Below are 3,442 nucleotides of genomic sequence, written 5' to 3' on the forward strand. Positions count from 1 at the left end.
GAAGTTTTTCACACAGAGGGTGGTGAGGCACTGGAACAGGTTCCCCAAGGAGGTTGTGCATGCCCCAAACCTGGAGGCATTCAAGGCCAGGCTGGATGTGGCTCTGGGCAGCCTGGTCTGGTGGTTGGCGACCCTGCACATAGCAGGGGGTTGGAACTAGATGATCATCGTGGTCCTTTTCAACCCAGGCCATTCTATGATTCTTTAGCAAGAGATGGCTTGAGAAGGTGAATGCTAGTCCAAACGGGGGCAGATCCCAGGACAGTGGGAACCGGCAGCTCCAAAACAGGAATGGAGTGCCACTGGAGGCTCACTGCTGGATGAGGGCAGCACTCTGGGGATACAGGACATGCTTTAGGTGGAAAGACTTCACCAGCACGGGCGGCCCTGAGAGCGCTGTACCCAGTCATGGGCGTAATGCAGCCACATCTTCGGGGCCACGTAGGCTTCTGTTCCGCAGAAGGTGGTGCTCAGTTCTGGGTAGCTGCTCATTTCCTTGCTGAAACTGAAGTCAGCAATCTTGACCCAGCGCCCAAAATGATAACAGCAAGGCATTCTCTTGTTGTAAGCTGGGGTTCACCAGGAGTGGCTCCTTCCTCTGCTGGCATCTTTCCTAGTGCTCAAGAGCAGTCATGCCTACTTTTTGCTTCTTGAGGAGCTTTGCCTCCCAGTGAAGCACACATTTCCTTTTTAACTAAAAAGGAGCTTAGGGTCACAAAATAGCCATGCAAAGCCAAAAGCCATTTTTGATTTTTGAATACATATTTTAGTAAGCAAATTGGTTCTGAAAAGGATTAAACCTTGACCAAGGGCCGATGAAAATCATAAAATCACGGAGTGGTTTGGCTTTGAAGGGACCTTCAAGATCACATAACTCCAACTGCCCTGCTACACGCAGGGACTCCTCGCACTAAAGCAGGCTTCTCACAGCCTTTCAGCCTGGCCTTGAATGCTTCTGGGGAGGGGGCATCCACGACTCTGGGCAACCTGTTCCAGTGTTTCACCACCGTCACAGTAAAGAATTTCTTCCTAATATCTAGACTAAATATACCAGTTTAAAACCATTTCCTCATGTCCTGTCATTATATACCTGTATAAATGTCTCTTGCCAGCTTTCCTGCAGGTCCCCTTCAAGTATGGACAGGCTGCCGTAAGGTCCCCCTGAAACATTCCTTCAGTTGAGGAGCACCAGGTCTCTCAGCTTGTCCTTATAGAAAAGGTACTCCTGAGAGCCTTCTCATGAGTGCAGCTCGTAACTTGTTTTGAAAGTCCCCTTTCAAAGGAAATTAATTGAATTGTGCATCCATGGCTACGCATGTGCAATGGGGGGCTTTGCTGTGCCCTGGCTCCTATGGGCAAGTAATTGCTGCACTGAGTCTCATCTGTTGTCCAGGCTGGGTTCAGAAGCACACAGTTTTCTCTCTGCGGATGCCATTTGTACAGGCAAGCTGTGAGGGCCTAAATGCTGATGGCGTTCCTGTGCAGAGCCTGCCCTGAGGGTCACCAAGGAGCACCCTCGGTCCCTCCTTATTGCCCATCTGATCACAGGGAAGGAGGCTGTGGGAAGGACACGCTGCATGCACGCCGAGGTGTTCCGAGTGCTGGCAAAAGGTGGGCGCACCTCGGGAACCAGACAGCTATTTATTCTTATCATGCACATAACGCTGCCCCAGGCACCGCGCCGCAATAAACCAACGTCAGCTTTCCAAACCAACGTCAGCTTTCTAAACTATCGCTTAGCTCGGAGCTGCCTCGCTCTCAGCTGCCGGCAGCCCGGGGCAGGTGCCGCTGGGAGGCGAGCAGCCGAGCCGCTCCGTACGCCGCATCTCCGCGCTCCACACGCCGCGCCCCGTGACGCTACAGGAGATACCCATCCGACCCCGCCTCTTCCGGTGTCCCTCGGTTCTGTTTCCGGTTCCTTTTCTGGTTTTCTTTCAGGTCTCCTTCCGGTTGCGTGCCGGAAGCGCTGCGGGGCCGTGTTGGTTTTTTTTGGGGGGGGGGGTCCATTTCAGTGCGCAGACTGTGCGGTCAGGCGCACCCCCAGCAGGATCGCTGATGATACTGAGTGGTGCAGGTGGGACAACACAAAGAGGGGATGCCATCCACATGGACCTGGACAAGCTTGAACTGTGGTCCCATGCAAACCTAACCATGTTCAACAAGGCTCAGTGCATTGTGTTGAACTTGCAGTGGGGCAATCCCAGATATGTGCACAGATGGGTGAAGAACTGGAAAGCAGCCCTGCGGAGAAGGACTTGGGGGTCCTGATGGGTGTGAAGCCAAACATGAGCCAGCAGTGTGTGTTCACAGCCCAGAAAGACAACAGTGACCTGGGCTGCATCAGCAGAGGGCTGGCAGTGGGCAAGGAGGTGACTGTCTGCATCTGCTCTGCCCTTGTGAGGCCCCATCTGCAGTAATGCGACCAGGCCTGGGGCCCCCAGCACAAGGAGGATGTGGGGCTGTAGGAGCGGGTCCAAGAGGAAGCCATGAAGATGTTCAGAGAGCTGGAGCACCTCTCCTCTAAAAAAAGGCTTGTTCAGCCTGGAGAAGATAAGGCTCCAGGGAGGCCTTCCAGAACTTGAGGGGAGTTTATAAGCAGGAGGGGGATTGTTTATATTGTCTGATTGTGATAGGACAAGGGGAAATGGTTTTAAACTAAAAGAGGGGAAATACAGGTCAGATGTAAGGAGAAAATTCTTTATTCAGGTGGCAATGAGGCCCTGGCAGAGGGCGTGTGCAGCCATCCCCAGAGATGCCCAAGGCTGGGCTGGGTAGGCCCTGGGCAGGCTGAACTGGTGAGGGTGACCTGCTCATGGCAGGAAACTGGGAATGAGTGATCATTAACACCCCTTCCAGCCCAAGCCGTTCTGTGATTCTACGATCCCTCAAGTGACCTAGGCAGCCACGGCTTTCAGGGTCCACTACAGCCCTAAATTTTGTGAGCCGCTCCCCAGCATCACACAGGAAATCATAAAGTCATAGAATCATAGAATCTCTAAGGTTGGAAAACACCCACAGGATCACCCAGTCCAACCATCCACCCATCACCAATAGTTCTCACTAAACCATGTCCCTCAACACGAAATCCAAACATTCCTTGAACACCTACAGGGTCGGGGACTCCACACCTCCCTGTGCAGCCCATTCCAGTGCCTGACCACTTTTCAGAAAAGTAGTATTTCCTAACATCCCACCTGAATCTCCCCTGGCACAGCTTGAGGCCATTCCCTCTAATCCTATCACCACTTAGACGAGAGAAGAAACCAAGCCCCAGCTCCCTTCAGGAAGTTATAGAGAGCAATGAGGTCTCCCCTGAGCCTCTTCTCCAGACTGAACAATCCCAGCTCCTTCAGCCACTCCTCATAAGCCCTGTGCTCCAGATCCCTCACCAGTTTTGTTGCCCTTCTTTGAACCCGCTCCAGGGCCTCAATGTCTTTCTTGC

Source organism: Meleagris gallopavo, chromosome 9 (assembly GCF_000146605.3).
Source record: "Meleagris gallopavo isolate NT-WF06-2002-E0010 breed Aviagen turkey brand Nicholas breeding stock chromosome 9, Turkey_5.1, whole genome shotgun sequence".
NCBI lineage: Eukaryota > Metazoa > Chordata > Aves > Galliformes > Phasianidae > Meleagris > Meleagris gallopavo.